Source organism: Diadema antillarum, unplaced genomic scaffold, assembly GCF_040938485.1.
Source record: "Diadema antillarum isolate AM-2024a unplaced genomic scaffold, OU_Dant_1.0 seq00001158_RagTag, whole genome shotgun sequence".
NCBI classification, from domain to species: domain Eukaryota; kingdom Metazoa; phylum Echinodermata; class Echinoidea; order Diadematoida; family Diadematidae; genus Diadema; species Diadema antillarum.
Window position 1 is genome coordinate 1 of NW_027271968.1, and position 21,853 is coordinate 21,853.

A 21,853-nucleotide genomic window follows, 5' to 3' on the forward strand; every position below is an offset into this window, starting at 1 on the left:
ATATTTAAAATCTTCTACTCTAGAACCAGAAATGATAAAGCAAAGTTAATACAATGAGTTTGTACATTGATGACTTTAGTCCCAAGTTTGTTCATTGCAGATCCAGGGCTGCCTGGCCCCCCCCCCCCCCCCCCCCCCCTCTCCACCCTGGAGTTGGGGGGGGATCCATATGCAGACCTAGATTTCTGATGTTCTCAAGTAAGAGTGTGCAAGAATGCATGGAAGGTGAAATTGCGATACTCAGGTGAGCGCGTGACCCCCGGGTCTCTTGTTTTCTTTGTAAAATATGTTTTCCTACATGGGCCCATATAGTAGGAAATATCGAACAGTCGAATATAGAGTACTTGATCGAATAATTTATATGTTCCTTAAACAATAAAAAGGGATTGATTAATCATTCAATTAAAAATGTAATCACAGAAATACATGTCATAAAGGTACATGCCCAGACAAATTCACTATGAGTAGGTCCTATGTGATGCAGCCACCACCCAGTCAGATAGCAAAATCATGACAATTAGTTTCACGTTCATCAAAACTGCTTATTACTTTTCAAAATTTTGGCTATCAACGTGGGTGTTTATTTTCCCCCTCGTAAAAGACATGATGATTTCTTCGTATCCAACGTAAACTGTTTACCATAACCAAGTCATTAAGCTCAGCTACGGCGCATTCGATCCATCAAACTTGCAGTAACCTCAAACAAGGCAGGAGCACATGGCGCATTCCTTTGAACTTGGAAGTGAAACCATGTGTTTCACACATCGGCACAACCACACACAGCACGGCATTTAGGGATCATCGTTATGGCAGACTTTCCGATTCCAGTCAGGGGAAAAGAAATTGGAATACTTAGGAAAACGATGATGTTTAAAATCCACTAAAATTGCCTGAAAACAATGTATGACTATGTTTTATTATAAACAATAATTGGAAACACCCTACAAAGTTTTGCATTCATTCACACAAAAGCTCTCCTGAGAAGATGACAGTATTCCCCCTCCCCTGCTAGGTAGTGGAAGTGTCCATAACCAGCACAGCAAGTTTTTGGAGGTACATACATGCACTAGCAATACATTCATTGCGAGAAAGCAATCCATCAATGCTGAACATTGCATAGTTTGGAATCTTTATGACCAGCTCGGTACTTCGGCATGTGTCGTAATGTTATGTTTAGAGCCTCTAGGTCTCATACATCGACGAGTTTATTTCAAAATAGCTAAAAGAGGGAGATTGAAAAAATACTAATTCTGATGGAAAAATCACAAATTTTGGAGCTGCCGAGTACTAATTCGTGCTTCCAAAGGTCGGCAGCTCTGTATATTGGCCTGTCGTCTCAGCGAGTTACTACCCGGTGGACCATATATTTGGGCCTGCTGCAGCAGAAGCATTAAAGTGTACTGAGAACATTCCCTTTAGCATTGGAGTAAAATTTCTATGTAAATATATTTGAATATGCTCATTAATCAGATGGAATGTATGCAAGAAAACTTCCATTACAATTAGCATGAAGAAAACTTCTTCATGGCACAGTAATGAACATAGGTAATGCGATGTTAACTTTGCTGCTGCGCATGCGTGTGGTAGATGCTTGTCATTTTTGTAAATAGCATTGTGCACAACCAGGGATGGATCCAGGAATTCTGTAAGGGGGGGGGGGGGGGGGGGGGGGGGGTGCCACTTCCGGGTTTCATTTAATTTTTTTTTTTTTTGTTATTTCTTTTGTTTTTAATGAAAAATAAAGGGGGCGTGCACCGGTTGCGCCCCCCTCTACATCTGCCACTGACAACATTACTGTTTTCGACTTCTAGAAATTACTGTAGTACTGCTTTTTAGCTTTAGCTTTACTGATTTGAGGTTTGAGAGGTTGGCATCTCTGTATAGCATCTTTTTAAGACATGTAAATTATATGCACTTGTGCGGATTTCTTTCTTTTTTCTTTTTTTCTGGTTTGATTTATGTGTTATGTTAGATATGGAATCATCTTACCAGAGAATGCATCAGTTTGCATGATTCTGAACCCCCAAATTGAAAAATCTCCTTACCATAGGAGGGGGGACACCCCCCTCCCACACCCTCGCCTTCGTTATTTCTTACAAAATACTTTTTTGTGGGTCAAAATACTGTTTTTTTCCTCTCAGAATACTGTTTTTGCTTTTTGAAGGTTGGCATCTCTGATTATGGGATAGCTCAGGGGACAAACTTCTGTCTTTATCCAGGTGTATTTGGGGTTGAAGATTTCTTCGCTTTCCATCATGTGACCAGCACATTGAAGCCTAGCAGTAGTGAACCATGGTTCTAGTGACCGCAAATCAGTAAAATTTAGAAACTTTCAACTCTTTAAAAGCTGAATTATAGCCAAGAAAAAAGGAGTAACAATGTAAAAAGCAGGCAAATAACTCCATTGAATCGTATGGGAACGGCAACGTGCGCGAGACAACCAGAAGCGACAATGGCACCAAGGAATCCCACAGTGCATCTGTAACAGGGCTCTTCAGTGTGCACAAACCTTTTCTGCGCATTGGCGATACCGAGAAACCGTGGAAGACAGATAGACTCCAATCTACATGCACACAAGCACTTCTGTTCCATAGGTGTCGAGTGAAGTAGGTAGTGAGAGTATTGGACATACAGGGTGACTTTTGATCATTATGCATTCATCCCATCCTATGAAGTCAGTCTTGGATTATTGAAACCAAAACCAGTGTTAAAAATTTTGAGGTGTAAAATCATTCTGATCATGGCAATTATATATTTGAGTTTAGTTCATTATAGGCCAAATCTTTCCTTCTCGCCTCACTCAACCAAATATGAAATGTTACAAGAGATAGACATGTTTGCTGGTGCTTGATGGTTGAGGCATGTAATTGTGAGATGTTAGGGTTGGAGCTATTGCGATAATTCATTGTCTAGCGGTTGGCGTGTGTCATATGTAAACTTTTCCATTTTCATAACCCCATAGCAATGTGCAATGATATAATATGCAATATAAAAAGCAAGAGGCCTACAACAGATACCTGACGTTCTTGGTTCTATGGGTCTTTGATAAATGAATATTGAGGATATAATTTGAAACGGGAGGCAAGTGATTTACAATGTCCAAACGAATTGACCTAAAATAATATAAAAACTGGCTACCTCCTGTCAGTTTGTTATACAAACATCATTGTGTTTAAAATTAAAATTTGCACTTTAGTCTTGATTTTATTCAAAATATAAGTTATAACACACCATGTACCTTTTACATTGCTACGTACTTTGAAGAAACAATTGTGATGATGTTGCTTATCTATTGCATATAAACAGACTTTCCATATTCAGTGGGTTCTTTATGTACTTTAATTCAAAATATGTTTTTGTCTCACATAATTCTATGTACAGGTCAATTCACTGTCAACGGTGTGGTTCCTACAGCCGAAAATGAGAGCTCGAAAATCAAAGTCAAGGTTCGTGTGAATGGCCATGGTATATTCACTGTGTCCTCTGCCTCCCTGGTGGAAAAGTTGGCTCCACAGGCAGAGGAGCCCATGGAGACAGCTCAGGAGAATGGGCCTAACAACAAGGAGGAAGGAGGCAATGAGCAGCAGCAGCAGGAGTCCCCCATGGAGACAGAGGGTGGAACTGCCCCGGATGGTGGGGCAGCTGGTGAGGGAGAGTCAAAGCAAGCAGACACCAAGGCTGGTGAGGCTGATGGGGAGAAGGAATCACAACAGGAGAACGGACCACAGGAGGTGAGAAGAAGACACACACATGAATAAATCATATATATACTTATATATATATACATACAGAGATTGACAGTAGTTGCCAGTAACGACTAAAATTTGATCTCGGGCCACCAAATTTCAAAAGAGATTGTTTGGTGGCTTGATTGGGCAACTAATATTCAAAATGAATGTTATGTTTGCTTTCATTTTTGTCATCAAAATTATATGTATATTTTCTTTGTTGTGAAAGAGTAAGGGACATTCAGACACACAGACTATTATACCATTTATACATGCAGCTGGGCCCAGGAGCACTCCTAAAGCCTGTCTGTGTCTGTTATACAGAGAGTCACCTCTCACCGAGTTAACATGTGAAGTGACTGAGAGGGGTGTAAATGTCATGATGACCTTCGAACTTCTAACATGTAAATTGTATACACAGCCTGCACCGTATGCCACTTCCAGATCGCTCTTAACATTGGTAACCGTTTATACAGAATTTAGGGCACTTCAGGAGTGCTCCTGAGCCTAGGCTCAAGAGGGGCATAAGTGCTCCAGGTCCCAATTGTCTGTTCATACCGAGCTTAGATGGGTTCAGGAACACTCCTGGAGTGTTTTAAATGCTCTGTATAAATGGGATGTTTGAGAACCTTTCATGACAGAATCATATTCAGGTGAGAAGAGGGGCAAGAATATCACTTGATAGTACACATTTAAAGCTTAATTTAGTCTTGAAGTATTTGGTCCACAACTTAAAAAGCACACACACACAATCATCGTACAAGTATGAGAGAAACTTCTTCCTCTATCACCCTCTTTGTTATACTTCTCAGGAATGCATCAGATTTTGTTTTTTCATGCATCATTTTTTAGATTACAGTAATTTGTGTTTACAATAGTTCTGATATAGAGGAGAATGGAAATGGATGGTTTCATCATAAGAAAGATGTATTGAGTTACTAGTATTAATGTGTTAGACTGATGCAGACTCTACAAGAAAATATACATTTTCAGTTTGTACTCCAATCCTAGATTGATAGTGAGAGTAAGGTGAGTGAAAGGAGTTACACAGCTGAAACTTCTTCACAAGCGAACAAGTAAAACTGGCATGCCATACAATGGAAATAGTCATTTCCACAGTGTGATCCACCAAGATCAAAGGGTACAGAAAATGCAAATGCAAGTAAACATGATTGTGGCACTCTGCCAAGGAAGTTTTTCATGAACATAACATGTTCCATTAAGCCTCAGATCGAAGTCTGAATATAAAGCTTCTTTATCCCCATTAATTTTTTACAGGCTAGTAAAGAGAATGGTGACAACAGCAAGTCAGAAAATGGCAGTACTGAGACAGAAAAAGGTGCAAAGAAGAGCAAAAAGACAATTAAGATGCGTGACCTTACCATCACATCCGTCATTGATGAACTGAATGTGAACCAAGTCAACTTGTTCCAAGAGAAGGAGGTGAGATATTTCGATGTTGCTTTGTGTGGACGTGATTTTTTTTTTTTTTACAATTTTGTCCTGCCAAGAGAGTTCAAAGTTCAAAGGGTATGCATTTGACTTAATGCCGCAGCGTGTATTTGCCAAGCTCTCAGTGAGAGGTGAAGCAGGTTTGCTCTATGTGTTTGGGCTGTTGCTCCCAGTAAATTGTAATTCCATCATAAGTTACTGCATAGGAGATGGCTATTTTGCCTCTTTCCACCATAAATATGTATAAGACATTATAAGCAGTAACTGGTTCCTCTGGTGTCTGGACCAGGAATTTCTGTGCTTGTTCATTTTCTGTAGGCTAGTAATGTGATATTTTAGGACAAGGAAATTTTCATACATTTTGCACTATGTGATACTCTGCAAGAAAATTAGGGCAAGCAAATATTTTGCTGTATTTCATGCTCAAGAATTGACACTACATCTGTATATATGCATTGACAGCATTATTCTTCATAGTAGCCAGAGTGCAAAGAGTTATGGTGTATAATTTCAACTTTAACAGTGAGAGATGTTCAAAGAACTAAACTGCAGAACTGAAAAGCATGCCTCAGCAGTTACCAGTCGATTAAAGCTGGGTGAAGATACTATCAGCTCATCCCTAACTTTGTCAGGAATATTGCATATTACAATGTTCTTGTGCTAAATCCAGTCCTTTGGACATTGTTGAAATGACAATCACGTGTGAGGAGCTATTGCAGCTCAGTAGATAAGATCAGGATCTCTCTAGCTGGAGGTCTGTGGCCCAAGTCAACTGATGAGTGTTTTTTACCTCAGGCAGGGTACTTTATCATCACCGCCTAGTCTGTAGGGGAGTACTTCAAGCTGCTGGTCTCATGGGAACTCCCTCAGAAGCACTCTCTACAGTGCATTCCCGTTACAACGAACATGGTTTAGCAATATTGCGGTTACAACAAAGTAAAATTTCAGGACCAAACATTATCAGCTCTTTATTTTCTGTTGTTTGTTTGTTTGGTTATAGCGAAATGTCGATATAACGAAAGATCAATGGTCTTCTCTCTGTCACTTTGCAGGGGAAAATGATTGCACAAGACCGGCAGGAAAAGGAGAAGAATGATGCTAAAAATAGTGTTGAGGAGTATGTCTATGACATGAGAGACAAGCTAAGTGAGCAGCTGGAGCTTTATGCCTCAGAACAGGTTTGTACTAGCTCTCTGGGAGGAAAGTGTCATCTACTGATCAAACATAGTGATTATGACACTGCAGTTTTGCTTGTCTGTGGTACAGTGATGCATGCAACATGGATTGTGATTTGTAGTCGCCCTAATGGTAATTGTCATTGTAAGCTGGTCTTGACATTAGTGGTTGCCCAATGGCCCACTAATAATTAATGTTGGGCCACCAAACTTCTGAAATGGCTATCTCTTGGTTGCCCAATCAGGCAGCTGAAGTTTAAGATGACTTTGTATATTTCCTTTTACTTTGGGTCACTGCATTTCTTCTTTGGGCCACCAATACATCATATTTAAATATTTTAGTGGCCTAAATGGGCCACAAGAGACTGTAGTGTCAAGCCCTGGTAAGAGATTGAATTTGAGCTCTTGAACTATGTGGTATAATCTAATATGTGATAGGTCCATTTAAATGCTGCATTGTCTTTCTGGTACACAGTTGTCTTTTGTGTAATCCTTATCAATACTGATAATGTTGGACCTACAAGTATATTTGCATGACATTTGAGAGGTGATGCAACTTTTGGGATTGTTCATCAAAGAGATAAGCTTAAATTATTCATTACCTTCAACAGTACAATACAAGGAGTAAACTTTCTGTCTCTTCTCAGGCAATGATTTATTTTGACCTGTATTTCTTCATTATCATCGTATGTACTGTAAAATATGATATATTCGCGGCATGAATTTTTTGCGAATTGGAGCCGAAGGCCTTTTTTGCGGCATGAAATTTTCGTGAACTGCCACTGGCATTCAATGCATATAGTGTAGACAAGAACTTTTGCATGCATTTTGATTTTGCAAATCTTGGCGCTCATGAAATTCACGAAATTAAAATGCACGCGAACATTCCTCGTTTTACAGTATAGGAGATACAACTGAACAGTGAAGATTACTTTACATCTTGCAAATTATATCAAATGGTACTTAAAGTTAGGGTTAAAGTGTAATCACGATGCAACATGAAGTGCATAGTATAGCCATATGTGAGCAAAATGATGTGAAAGTCAATCCATTCTCTGAGCTTTGCTGTGGTGTGGCCTCTGCCTTCAGTCCCTCCTAATGGTTACCTCTAACATGTAAGTGTTTTACTGACAACCCTGAGGTGATCTGTAGGGGCTGGGATGGGGGTACCTCAGCCAGCAGGGAAACCCTGACAGTAGACATTAGCTGCCTGGTCCTTCTCAGGACTAGACTGGATGTCTTTCTGTCTTGGTTTCTTGAACCCATTGAAGATTGGCATGGTCTGATTGCTGGAGTCAGTCACTTCTTTGTCTAGAGGGGTAGTTTGAAGCAAACTAGATTAATCCTCTTGTTGAAAACATGTAGGTCTGTGAAATGTAGCACTGGAGTTGATGTTTTTTTGCTGTCAGACAACTCACCTCTGTTATGACCTATTTCTCATCCATGATATTATGTCCGGTTGAAGATGAGTTAATATTTCAGTGTTTAGATACATTTGAAGTTGAGTGATGTCAAGAAATTTACTTCTTTATTTCTTTCCTGTAGGAAAAGGAGGCATTCCGAGCATTGCTAAATGAAACAGAGAACTGGTTGTATGAAGATGGCGAAGATGAGGCAAAGAATGTCTACCAATCAAAGCTGACTTCATTACAGGTGATCCTTGCTCCTAGTTTCCAAGCTGTTGTCTTGAACCAAGGGTTCACATTTTAAGGTCCCCACCTTGAGAGTGGGTGTGTGAGTGGTATTGTTTGTGAATGAGCAATTGTGTATAAAATCTAATAGACATATATATCTAACAGTTTAAAAAAGAAATAGCAAGCATGATTATCATTGCTATTTTATTTAATGTAAAAAAAAAAGCTTCATTTGCATAGTAATATTATATAGTAGATATCATCTTAGGTTTAGATTCCTATTATGTGATTGTGTGAGAGGTCCGTAGAAAGGTAATTACAGTTCACTTCGTGACATACTAGAAATGACAGTGGACTTAATAAACATGTCTGTAGACTACAGCATATCATTCCTGAGCTGCTAATTTTTGAACTAATTTTCATGCTTCCACCAAAAAGTTCGCCAGATGCATTATGTTATTCAGGTTCTGTCCGTCCGTCTGTCCTGTCCTTACGTCAATCCAGAATTGTTTGAAGTATCCTAATGAATTTGGCATACATTGTAGGCATGTATCAGTGGACCAAACTGCCTGTCATGTTGTGGGTTACATGTGCTGAAGGTCAAGTTCAAATTCTACAATTTCACTATTTCCTCCATACATGTATCTCTGTGATATGTGAAGGTATTTTCATGAAACATATTGTATGCATGTACCATGGTATTGCCAAATGAAGATTTCTTCTGAGGGAAAGTTTTGGGTCATATGTTTGAAGGTCAAAGATCAAATGAAAATTTCTAAAATATCTCCCCCTCCTCCAAATCTCGGAAATAGCTCATTGTTTCTTTATGACATTTAAAACACAAACATGTACTGTCTGACAATGATTCTCTAAGTAAATTTGTGGTCATGGGGTCAAAAGTTAAAATTATATTGAATGCTTGGCATATACGTGCATTAGTGCACAATGATTGTGTAGGGAAAGATTTAGGTCATGGGGTCAAAGTTGTTACCCTTTCATTCTCAGTACCTCTGTACACTCTTTCATTTTGCAAAACCCTTTTTATAACCATGTTACCCCCCCCCCCCCCCCCCCCCCCATCCCCTAGCCTCCAAATTAGAGAATCTTCAAAAACAAAACAAAGTAAAAAGGAAAAAAAAAAAAAGATCTGTGAGACCAGAAAAGTTCTACATCAATGCTTTAGTTGGGGGGGGGGACTTTTTTTATGGCAGATCCAAGGGTTGCCCCTGCTGGGGCCGGGAACAGGTAGGAGACCATTTTTAACATTTTGATCTTACTTTTGAAAATGCTTGGTCAAAGTTTCCACAAATTTGGGTCCTTAAGAATGTATCAAAGGAGAACTTGTGATACTCAGGTGAGCATGAGACTGTGTGGGTCTCTTGTTAGGTATAATGCTTGTTATTGTAAGTTGTTATGCCAGTCAGCTATTTATGCCAGGTTGATCTTGTGTTCTTGAGCAAGACATTTTCTCCACGATGTTCTCCTGTACAACTGAGTACCATTGAGCACCAGAGAGAGTCTGACCATTAGTGTGGTTTGATGTAGATTATATGCTCTCAAGAGTGGAAGTCTGGCTTGATCACTCACTGGCAGAAATATACTGTATACGCTGAAATTTTTGTGGTGGTTTATATTCACAAATAGGCTCTTAATCACAAAAATATTGACAAGAAAGAAGGCAAAAATTTGTTCCACATGCACTGTCCTAAGCCAGCACACTAGCATAGCAATATGAGGGGACTACTTGAAGCCTGGCCCCGATACCCTGCCTGCTCAAATCTTTGAATACTCGTCCTTTTTTTTGAGAGAGAGAGAGAGAGAGAGAGCTTTGATCACATTTCAAGCAATATTGTAACAAACCTGTTTGTTTGAGAAGACATACTTTCTTCTACATGTGTGTACATATGTACTATGTTTTCTTTTGCAATCGTCATAAAATTGAGAAGACCACAAAACACAGGATGGACAACTTACATAAATGTCTGATCAGCTGCCATTCGCAAAAATATCTACATGAAAAATGTCAGCGGGTACAGTAGGTACAGGCTGGAACCAATGACCATTGTGATAATATGTTGTAAAGCGCTTTTAGCACCTGTACATGGTAGACAGGCCCAGAATAACAATCATTCGTTCTATAAAGTTTTATAACCACACATTTGAGGTATACCAAATGACCCATGCTTCAACTGATTGCACATGATTCATTCCCCATCTAGAAACATGGCAATCCGATTGTCAGCAGGTACACAGAGGCTCAGGAGAGACCAGCAGCGTTTGAGGAGCTAGGAAGGCACTGGTCGTCTACAGGAAAGTCTTGAACCAGTACGCAGAAGGGGTACGTCACTAGCTCTCTATTAAGGTTTATTTTCCAGATTGTTTTAAGAACCTGTTGGTGCAGAGAAAGGGAGGATTTTCTTAGAACAGCAAATAGTCTTATACTGAATTGCAAAGCTTAGATTGTAGAAAGTATTTAAAGGACAAGTCCACCTTCATATACATGTGGATTGATTGAATGCAACAATATTATTAGAACACATCCTTGAAAGTTTGGGGAAAATCAGGCAATCCATTCAAAAGTTATGAATTTTTAAAGTATCTGCACAGTCACTGCTGGATGAGAAGACTACTACAGTGTATGATGTCATGTGCGTGCAATGACATAAAGAAAATTAAAAGAGAATTTCACAAAACTTCATTTTTTGAATAAAGTACGCATTTCTTCAACTTGTTACTGACATATGTTAAGGGTAATATTATTCCCCCTGCCTTCTGAAAGAGAGAAGTTAAGTGTTCTTTTGTTATGCTAGAAAAGTTAAAATATGTTGAATTTTCTTTGTTCTTTCTTTATATCGTTGTATGCATTGTGACATCACAAGCTATAGTAGACTTCTCATCCAGCCTTGAGTGAGCAGAAACTTCAAAAATGCATAACGTTTGAACAGATTGTCTGATTTTCCTCAAACTTTCACTGATGTGTTGTACTAATATTGCTGCGTTCATTTAGCCCACATGTTTATGAAGGTGAACTTGTCCTTTAAAGTCATTTTGGTTTATGACTGAGCTAGTAGTACATCTACATACTACAAACACTATAGCCATAGTCTCTTGTTCAGTTTGAAACCAGTGAATAATAAGTTCCTTTTTATTTCAGATCAATTCACTTACTTCTGTTTGTTCAACCATTATTTCCAATTGTATTACTGTCTGACATGGATGATTTAGAGATTCTTGTCACATATGTGACCACTCGGCTCAAAATGCACAAGAAGTCACAGATTAGGATTCTCTGTAATGGACCAAAACAGTCATTTTGGTCGACCGACTTAATTTTTTTAAAAGTTTATCTGAGGAGAGCAATCTCTTCTCTACCTACTGTCAAAATTTGGCAGCTTAGAACAGAATTGAACTTGAGATATACATAAGCAGTTTATGTTGACTGTATTTTTTTCAGACAGGTGCTGGCTTTCACTGTGATTTTCATTGATGCTATTCACAGCACACTTGAGTGACCCTAATCTTTAAATCCTATTTTTTCCCCTTTCTATGAAACTGCACCTCCTATTTCTCAATTATTTCACTCACTTTTTAATTGGGTTAGGATGGTCCAATTTTAACAAGTAACTGTAAGGCAAGAAATATTTGTGACGTTAAATTTTTGCGAATTGGAGCTGATGGCCTTTTTCGTGGCATGAAATTTTTGTGAATATCCACTGGCATTCAATGCATTTAGTGTAAAGAACTTTCATGTGCATTATAATTGTGCAAATCTTTGCTCTCGCAAAATTCCTGAAATTAAAATGTGCATGAAAATTTGCGGATTTACAGTATATATCATCTAAAAGCTTAGAGCTTTCTTTTTTAGAATATGTAGAAAAATGAAAATTAATATTTGCCTGCTTTTTGTGGGTTTAGAGTCGAGTGGTCACGTATAGCAGAGAGCACTTTATGACAGATAAAAGTGACATATACAACACAACCAGTCATTGATAAATATGCTAACAGCTACAGTAGGTTTATTTCTCTAGTACTGGGTGCATTGGAAATTGAAAATAGAGGATGAAATGTGGGAAATTTATGAATATTTTAATTTTCCAAATTCCAAAGCATTAGAAATGCCTGTAAAACTGCAGTTGACAAGTATCAAGATTAAATGTATGAATCTTTACTCAGGATGAGAAGTACGCCCACTTGGAGAAAGAAGAAATTGCCAAAATGGGGAAGGCTGTGACCGAGAAGGAAGAGTGGCGAAACTCCAAGGAAAATGCTCAGAACCAGCTGGCTATGCACCAGAACCCCACCGTCACCATTGCTCAGATTAGGACTGAGGTTGGGGTGAGTATCATGCATAGAAATATATACTAAGAACACTAGAGGGCGGACTCTGTAAAATCCCTGTGACCGATAGAAGGAGGCGTTCGCCATTTTGGTCCGGGCAAATTTCGACTAGCGACCTTACCGATAACGTATAGCGCTAGCGGAGCATGCAGGGAGATCGACGACGGGATGCAACGGCAGTAGGCTAGCGTCTATGCCAAGGTCTCCATCGGAGTTTGGAAATCGAAAATGTTCTTAAATTCGCAAATTCTACTTAAAGTAGCATAGATCTATGTTGCAAAATGCCTGGTTCATGTGCTGCTTTTGGATATGGTAGAAACAGGTGAAAAGAAGGATTAGCGGAGTTTCCTTTCACAAGTAACTAAAATTACATTTATAGTGTGTGTTAAACAGATTGATTCAAGACAACAAAAAAGAAAAAGAAAAGAAAAGGTCTTGCAAAATTCGTCAGGAGGCACTCCGCCCTCCCTCAGCCATTCTCGATCTACTATAGATAGCTAATACAGTACATAACTATATGCAAGTGAAAAACTCCCCCTTTTAAGTTTAAAAGTGCTCTTTTCTTAGTGCCCTTGAGCCCCCCCCCAAAAAAAAAGAAAATAAATAAATAAAAATAAAAATAAATAAATAAATCGTTCCTCCACCCTTTGCTATACCAGCAGTTCATTTTACTATGAAGATAGTGTGAGAAAAGCTTAGAATACGTAATATATGCCTGGTGACAGGACATATTATGCTCCGGCATTGATATCTTTCTGAAAATAAGATTCATAGCATCATTGGTCTGATTGGGCTTTTGGTTCAAGGCAGGGTGAGGATTAAGATTAGGGTTAGGTGTTATGATTTGGGTTAGGGTTTGTGTAAGCTTGAAGTTCAACATTAGCATTTCGAGCTTGAACTTAATATGTCGTGGAACCAATATGCCTACACGTACTTATAAAAATGATTTATTTCATTTCCACCCCACCCCCCCCCCCCCCAAAAAAAAAAAAGAGAAATTCAATGAAACACTCGTATACACAGATAGGACTATAGAATGCGGTCCCCTCATACAGAAAAAAATATAATTGCAAAAAAAAAAAATGCAAAAATTGACGCAGTGTATCACAAGGGGCACCCGGCTGTCTAGAGACCAAGAGAACCCTTTGTATTGCATGGACCATGGTCATGTTGGTTGGCTTGAAAGTATTACCTTGTGGAGAATAAAGTAAAATTTTGTTTTTCATTTTCTTTACAACTCATAATAAGAGATTGCTCGCAACTTAAAGGACAAGTCCACCTTCATAGACATGCCGGTTGAGTGAATGCAGCAATATTAGTAGAACACATTAGTGAGAGTTTGAGGAAAATCCAACAATCCGTTCAAAAGTTATGAATTTTTAAAGTTTCTGCTCAGTCATGGCTGGATGAGAAGACTACTATAGCTTGTGATGTCACATGAGTACAACGGTATAAAGAAAGTATAAAGAAAATTCACCTTATTTTCACTTTTCTCGCATAACAAAAGAACACTCGACTTCTCTCTTTCAGAAGGCAAGGGGAATAATATTATCCTTAACATACATCAGTCACAAGTCCAAGAAATGTGCACTTTATTCAAAAAGTAAAATTTTGTGAAATTCTCTTTTTATTTTCGTTATATCGTTGTACGCATGTGACATCACACACTGTAGTAGTCTTCTCATCCAGCAGTAATTGCGCAGATACTTAAAAAATTCATAACTTTTGAACGGATAGTCGGATTTTCCTCAAACTTTCACTGATGTGTTCTACTAATATTGTTGCATTTACTCAATCCACATGTACATGAAGGTGAACTTGTCCTTTAAATTTTTGAGTTGTTTCCTTCTCTCATCTCCGACCCCCTCATCTTCTTGCTGAAAGCCAATACGTGTTTGAGCGCTTGTGTATACGTGTTCACGTGTCCACCACTACTGCGCTGCCCGGACGCGATGTTTGTTTTTGCCCGGACGCGATGTTTGTTTTTGCCCGGACAAAGATGGCGCGCGGCCTCTTCATCTCGGCACACGAGCACTGCGTACGCGCCACACGCAGTCCGCGCTCTATAATATTATTAGTATACATATGGTATCATGTCATGCTGCCCTCTACTGGCAGTGCTGCAGCAATTAACCAACTGACAGTGACACAGAGGGTGCTATTTAGCAACAGCTAGTATTAAGAAATTATTATGAAGAAGTTTGGTGATTGGCAAGGTCCAGGTCACATGATTTGGGACGAAACTTCAAGGCGTAGAGGCCATTTGTAAATAGAAATTATAACAAGAATAGGTATGAATCCAGGTGGTGGTTACCATGGCGCAGAATTTCAGCCACCTGAGGGTCATATTATTGAAGGAGTGTAGTGCATTTGTTGGAACACAAGATTATCACACAACTGTCGCAGGATTTGCACTTAACTGTATGCTAGCAAGCAAAGTTTGAAGGAGTATATGTGACCGTGCACCTCAAAACGAACATAAAGTCGCACACACTGATTTTGCGTGAGGACTGAAAATAAGTGATATGGGTCAACCTAGCCGAACTTGACTTTTTTATATTTTCTGAAAGAGCGGGTCTTCTTTTACATAATGCTAAAATTTGGTATCATAAAACGGGTGGGAAAGTGTGTTTTTTAGCAGTTTATTTAGAACATTTTTGGTAGAACAGTGTGATTAGGTGTGTCTTTAGAATCCCTTTTTCATTTCTGAAAAAAACCTTGTCCACACTCTTCACTTTCAACTCTTATAACTTTTGAAAGGATAGTGCTACTGCTTTGAAAGTTGGCATTGATTATGGACAGAATGTGTTTATGGGGCATGGTTAATTTCAGTTTAATCTGATAATCTCTTCATTGTTGTTACTCTGGTGGTTTACTCCCTGTTTTTTGTCCCATTCATCACACAGCCAGCACGGTTCGGTAAAGATTAAGCACTTGAATAGACACTGTACTTCAAGAGCCTCTTCTCAGTTCACACTTTTCCTGAGTTTGTGCTTTCTTTCCAATATTTAGATAGGTTAGGAGAGTCTATTTGATTTGAGTTATACATCATTTTAAAGCTTAAAGTCTGCTCTTTCAGAATATGGTCTTAACTAAAAATTCATGTCTGGCGACTTTTTGTTTGTTTTGAGGTGCAGGGTCACATATAGGAATCTGCATGTGGTGGTGCTGTCAGTCTGTTGCAAATGTTGCAGATTGAACTACTTTTCCAACTTTCAAGAGATTAAATGGAAAATTGACTCACATTTTGAACTTAAAGGCATTATTTACCATTTGCAGATGAAACAAAAACCCAGCTTTGAATTAAATTGAGTTGAATTGAAAGGGTATTTTATTGAGTAATGTCCATTGCAGCCCGCAGGCTGGATTGCAGACATTTTACAGAAATAAGCACGATACTATAAAATATGTACAAGATTGTATAAAATACATAGAATGAAAAATGAATATCAAACATATTCGTCACACAATATCAACATTCAAAACAAAAACACAATTCCCATTATACATATACAATTTCTAACATCACTATTCTCATTACCATAATAATCACGAAAACTTTAAAAATATCTGTAAATTCAACTTCTCTCTCATCTTCCTGTATGCTAGCAAACAAAGTTTGAAGGGGGTATATAGGAATCTGCATGTGGTGGCGCTGTCAGTCTGTTGCAAATGTCGCAGATTGAACTACTTTTCCAACTTTCAAGCTTTTGTGCTTCAATATAGCTCTAAAATGTAAGTTAGGGATAAAAACAACCAATGTAAAAATTCCAATCAGAATAATCAATGTTAAGTATTATTAAATATTCAAAATGTGAACAATAGCTATAATATTGTTTCTAGACTAAACCATCTATAGTTATGGTTTATTGAGAAAAATAGTGATATCTCCTATTGTAGGTTTAATTGAGAAATTTTCATGGTAGGATGTTTTATAATACAACTGACCTACACATGTGCATGAAATGTGATACTGTATACGCCATTATTTTCGCGAGGGTTTTATTTTCTCGAATTTCGCGAGCTTTGGGGTGATCGCGAAATTAAAGACACGCGAAAATATTACCCCGTCATACCTTATGTACAAATTGATGACAAGCGCTGGCCGGACCACCAGCGCGCGCGGCTGTCACGCTTATCTCGAAGGCAAAATGAAAGTCCCGATTGTTCCTATGGAGTTTTCATGTGTTAAAATTCGCGTAGCTCGAAAAAAACCAATTCGAAGTTCGGTTACCTCGAAGGGAAATCTCATGTGCCGATCTTAATTAACTTATTGTTTTTCCCAGCATGTTGCTCGAATTGAAATTGCAAACATCACTTAGCATTTCCGATGAAGCGCGCGTGGACAGCGAAGACATTTCACAAATCTTTTCACACTCGATTGTAAATATTCTGAGCCCAGAACGATCGTGCGCTCAGAGAAATACCCGGTACACAGCTGACAAGGAAAATCCCCAACACCTACTGTACCTATACACACGTACACGGTATGCATATAGCAGCCGTGCAAATGGAGTGCTTACAATAGCACTACGCCTTGCCCATCATCTTTCTTTGACCACTCTGTTTTGATTTGCGATCGTGATAGTCATGCCCTGCGCGTACATTTTCTTAACCGTCGTGGCGCACCTGCTTAGGTGTTGACAGTTATATCTTTGGCATTAATCACGGTCCACTGTCCAAACATCAATCTCCCGCTAGTGTTTTTTTTTTTTTTTTACTTTTTTCCTTTCACAAAGTTTGTTTCATTAATTCTCCCCCGAGAATGCAAGCTCTGAATATTTTTTTCCAGCAATGCGATTATGAAAATAGTGTGGTATATGATCTGGAAGTATAGGCCTAGCATAATAAAGAATAGTATAGATATGATTTAACAACAGTTTATTCTGATAAATTTCGAAGTAACGGAATAATACGCTGTACGATTTTCAGACAAAAAAAAGAAATCATCATGTATTTTGTTTACCCCTGTTTTGACTTGAATCTTTTTTGAGTTTTCGGTAATTTTTTTTCTTTTTTTTTCTAGCACGATCGTAAAGGCCCCTAAGATTGTTTCGCTTTTTTTTTAATGCGAACAATCCTCTTCGGTAAATGTTTATGATTACAGTAATAGCATTGTTCTCAGAAGCCATAGCCGGAATCTGATCTTGCAATATTACTCACTACTCAAGTTGCCCATCCTTCATGTACTGTGCTGCACTTATTCAGGGCTCGACACTTACAGTGGCCCGGCGGGGCCACCAAAACGCGTGTCGGGCCACCAAAAAAGTCGGATGTTTGCCTTTACTTTTGGAGATAAACAGCGGTAACAATCAGCCCCGAAAGTTGCTACAATGAATGTCAGATGATTGCTTTTAATTTTGGAAATGAATAACAGTAATATTAGACTCCATACGATACTAAAATAAATGTCGGATGTTTGCTTATACTTGAATAACGGTAAGATTCAGCTGTGTACGGTTCTTAAATTAATGTCAGATATTTGATTTTGCGTTTTGAAATAAACAAGGATAGCATTCGGCTCCAAAAGATACAAAAATAAATGTCAAACGATCCCTTAGACGTTCAGAAATGAATAACAATAGTATTCAACTCCGTATGATGTTTGCTTTTATATTCGAAAGTAAATAGCAATAACATTCAGCTCCGGAAGATGCTAAAATAAATTTCGAATGTTTGCTTTGACGTTCGGAAATAAATAATAATATTCAACTCCATACGATGATAATATGAATGCCGGATGTTTGCTTTTACGTTCGAAAGTACATAGCGATAACATTGAGCTCCGGAATAGGCTAAAATAAATGTCGAATGATCCCTTTTACGTTCGGAAATGAATAACAATAACATTCAACTCCGTACGATGATTAAATAATGTCGGATGTTTGCTTTTACTTTCGAAAGTAAATAGTAAGAACATTCGGCTCCGGAAGATTCCAAAATAAATATCACAGTCATGATGCCAAAATAAATGTCGGATATTTACTAGTATGCATTTCGAAATTAATAACACTAACATTCAACTGCGTTTGATGGTAAAATAAATGTCTGATGTTCGCCTTGACGTTCAACAATGAAAAACAGTAACGTTCAGCTCCATTCGATGATAAAATGATTGTCAGATAATTCATTTCACTTTTGGAAGTGGACAGCAGTATTATTGGGCTCCGTATGATAGTAAAACCAATGTCGGATGTTTGCTTGTAAATTTGGAAATGAATAACAGTAATATTCTGCTACGTATGATACTAGAATAAATAACAGATTGTTGCTTTTACATTTGGAAATGATTAACGGTATCAATCTGCTGACTGTGAGTGCTGCTGGTAGACTCATGGAAGACCGGTGCGTAGCGGTGCGACATTGCCGTTGCTCCCTGTAGCTCTATATAGATGTTCTTGGTGAGCTACATGTACACCCATAGGTTGTGCAAGATTTTAATACCCTATAGTTCGCAAAGCTAAGACTGTGATTCTTGTGTTAGATATTGTGTAAGAGATGATGACTTAGAGAAAAGGAGGAAAACGAATAGTGATCGAGGGGGTACCTACGCCGATGCGACAATGTACATTCAGCACGCATGTTCTGCAACCCTGTCTTGCACTCGATTACGTACCGGTATTTTCTTTTTGTTTTTATGGTGATAAGTGATTTAATTGTCCACCAGAAAACACTGATGAAAGAAGAACATCGATTTTCGTTCAATTCATTCATATTAAAGTCGATTAAAATCCAATTGACAAGCATACAAACAATCGGTAGGCACTGTAACAGATACCATGTTGAACATCGACAAAAATCTGATAAGTCGAAGAAAATTCGACGTACGCGTACCTCGAAGTTCGCGTACCTCGAACCAATTTCTTCAGTCCCAACTACTTCGAGGTATCCGGGGTTGACTGTATATACTAAAGCCATCTCTATGCACAGCACACCGGCCAGTACGTACAAACACTGGTACTGAGTACTGCAACTGCTGGCATCGTATACTACATACAGTAGTATGCTACGGTGCAGTACGATGATAAACATGCATTAAAATATGCAATCTCCGTGCTGCGTTACCCTACGCGAATGACCACCGGCTCGACTTGGTTGGGTACGGGTGCGTGAGGCCTAGGGATGCATGTAAAACTTTCGCTAGCACTAGCGCAGCTCTGAAACTTTGTATAGTCTGCATCTATTTGTTGCAACATGGTAGGTACTTGTGAATGCTGTATGTGATTGTCTCACTGTAAGTTCCCGTAATTATTATTTCATTTTATAAATCTTCTACTGTGTCTTTTCTATTGTCATGTTTGGGAAGTCACAATTCGCATGCAAATGGAAAATGTACGTTGGCAAGTGTTTGAACGTGTTTCTCGGGCTTGGCGCGGCAGTAGACCCAACTACTACTAGTATCAATCGCGAATTTAACAACACGCGAAAATGCCACTGATACCGTGATTCGCGAAAATATCTGTACGCGAAAATATTGGCGTATACAGTAACTGGAACATTTTCAAAATCACTGCTCCCAATGGTAAACTGTACCTTTAAAAGGACTGTTTTGCGAGATATTTAGAAACCACTTATGAAATGTTAAAGAGCATACAATTCTAAGGGGAATCAAAGGTTTATTTGATGAAAATCGGATTTGAAATGATCGAGGTATCAAAAAACATTGTGAAACAAAGAGATCCTAATAAAGTCGTGGCTTATCAATTTTATAAGGATCATTTTTTTTTAGATATCTCAGCCATTTCAAGGCCAATTTTCATCAAATAAATGTTGAATCCTTCTTGTATTTACATGCTCTTTCGTATTTCATAAGAGGTTTCTCATTATCTCACACACACAAAAAAATGTTATAAATCTGAATCCTCACCTCAACCAGTACTGTACAGTCCCTTTAATGTAAAGTTGTGCAACTTACTTTTTTTTTGTCTGTTGTGCATTGCCATAGTAACAACACATCATAGTCTCAAAATCAAAGTGAAAAGCTTGCAGATCTAACTACCCCAGATTTCAAGCGATTCAAATGAAATTTGGCATGCAAGTTGAGCTCAATGTGATGTTGTGCAAGACACATTTGTCAGCAGTAGCAAAAGTAAGTTGCCATGGGAATGGTTCATTATGTCTCCAAAATCAGGCAAAAAGCTTGCTTGGATATGTCATATAAAGTTGTGCAGGACAAAATTGTAAGTATAGCTGAAGTGCATCGTCATGGTTACAGTGTATTTTGATCCCAAATTGGGGAAAAGCCTTGCAGTTAGAACTTCTCCAGTTTTCAAGCGGTTCAAATCAAATCTAGTTTGTGTAGGATGTTGTACACTGACATTTTGATACCTTTAGTGATAAAGATTGTTTGAGAAGTGAACTTTGTTATTTTATTGCATCAAATGTTTGTGAATTGTCATATGCAGACCTTGAGGGCAGTGTGCGATCCCATCATGAACAAGCCAAAGCCAAAGCCAAAGGAGGAACCTCCAAAGGATGAGGGGGCAAAACCAGACAACACAGCAGCAAGCAAAGAGGGCGGTGCAGCTGACAATAAGGAGGAGAAGATGGAAGAAGATGGACAGCAAACCACACCGAGTGAAGACAACACCAAGGGTGACACTGGACAGCCTGACCCTGAGATGGAGCTGGATTAATGTAAATTACTCACAAGGATAGCTTGGAAGGACAACTGTCAGATATACTCATTTGTTCAGTGTTCTTTCTGTTTTAACCCCTTTATCCTAAATATTATCTTTGTACACTGGGAGGTTTTTGCTGACCTGTGAAAATGGATATGTCAACATTAAGGTCAAAAGGTAGTTATTGGATTTTACTCTCTTTTTTATATTCTTTGGACTCCACAGTCAGACAAATTATTTTGCTGCACAAATGTGTGGATGATTATCAATATAATATATTTCTTGCAATAGGAGATTGATGAAGAGAATCAGATTTGTCATGAGCATGTAGTTTATGTATCTGTTGTACAGCTTCCTATGTGAAACAGCTAAGCTGGGTGTAAGTCTCTTTGCTTTCTCCAGACCTGTGATTAGTGTAATAGGTAGGAGCAGATACCAATAATTTCATAGATTATTTGACCAAAAAAAAATTGAAAGATCTGTCAACATTGATGAAAGTGAAGTTAAAATTTTCATTTCACATGTTTGTGTTATCAAGAGTATTAAATGCTCACTAGTGTCATACAGATGCTGAACCTAATAGACGGATTTGAAACAAGCACTGGTATTTGTTGAGTTTATTTTGTGGAGATACAAGCAGACACACAGCACATTTTGCTAATTAGAGATTTCTGTGTTTTGTACAAGCTTCACAGTCATTCTAAGATAATTTATTTTTTGATTACAGTCACATGTCAGAGTTAAGCTGCACCGACACTGCAAAAGTGTTCGCACTCCAAGCAGAGAGTGTGATGTATGTAATCACTTTGTGAGAAGATGTGGCAATGATTATCACCTCATAGTGAAATTGATGGAGTTTGATACTGTGGGGTTGATGGTTATCGACTGATGGAAACTAATGATGA

At 38.4% G+C, this 21,853-nt stretch overlaps 1 pseudogene; it reads left to right on the plus strand.

Annotated features, from left to right (window-relative positions):
* The first annotated feature begins 3,321 nt into the window (after nucleotides 1-3,321).
* On the plus strand, nucleotides 3,322-21,413 carry LOC139744314 (97 kDa heat shock protein-like; annotated as a pseudogene).
* The last annotated feature ends 440 nt before the right edge of the window (nucleotides 21,414-21,853 follow it).